Source organism: Limulus polyphemus, unplaced genomic scaffold (assembly GCF_000517525.1).
Source record: "Limulus polyphemus unplaced genomic scaffold, Limulus_polyphemus-2.1.2 Scaffold24, whole genome shotgun sequence".
NCBI lineage: Eukaryota > Metazoa > Arthropoda > Merostomata > Xiphosura > Limulidae > Limulus > Limulus polyphemus.
Window position 1 is genome coordinate 809,311 of NW_013665634.1, and position 557 is coordinate 809,867.

Here is a 557-nt window from a genome sequence, read left to right on the forward strand (position 1 = left end):
AGCCGTGACTCTTTCCTTTAATGTCGTTGTTCTTCTCACATAGCCGAGAAACTTGAACTGAACAATGATTGTGCCCTTACGGGTTGCAATGGTGAAGCCAACTTTTGGTGGGTCAGCCAAATTATTGCCGCGGGTCACTTAGTGACGGCCATGTTGTTATTGACTCACAGTTAGTGACCCGCGGGTCATAGGTTGCCGACCACTGCTGTAGATACTTGTGTCGCAAGAACGTAATCACAACATGGGGTTTTATTACATCGCTTAGCATTGTGGTTGAAATTCTACCAAAAAATGCCCAAAAGTATTTTTTGGTTGTTAGATATCGTTTAAAATACATCTAATAACGTCTCCATGTTGATGTTCAGCACATTTGAAATATGTGACTAGAATAATAACATCTTTATCTGAATTCTGTTCTTGTTTCTTTTAGGATTTATAAGGTTTAATTAGATTATGAGTAGTTGTTTCGTACATAACATTGCGTCATGGATTTGAATTTTTTTTAGTTTGTTCAAGTTAGTCATCCTAGTAAGATAATGTGCAAATATCGTCAATGG

General features: G+C 37.5%; 1 protein-coding gene across 2 annotated transcripts in view; it reads left to right on the forward strand.

The window, feature by feature from the left end:
• The window catches only part of LOC106458727 (cardioacceleratory peptide receptor-like), a 31,191-nt gene that overhangs the window by 6,220 nt on the left and 24,414 nt on the right, over positions 1 to 557 (forward strand). The gene's annotated exons all lie outside the window — the stretch shown is intronic.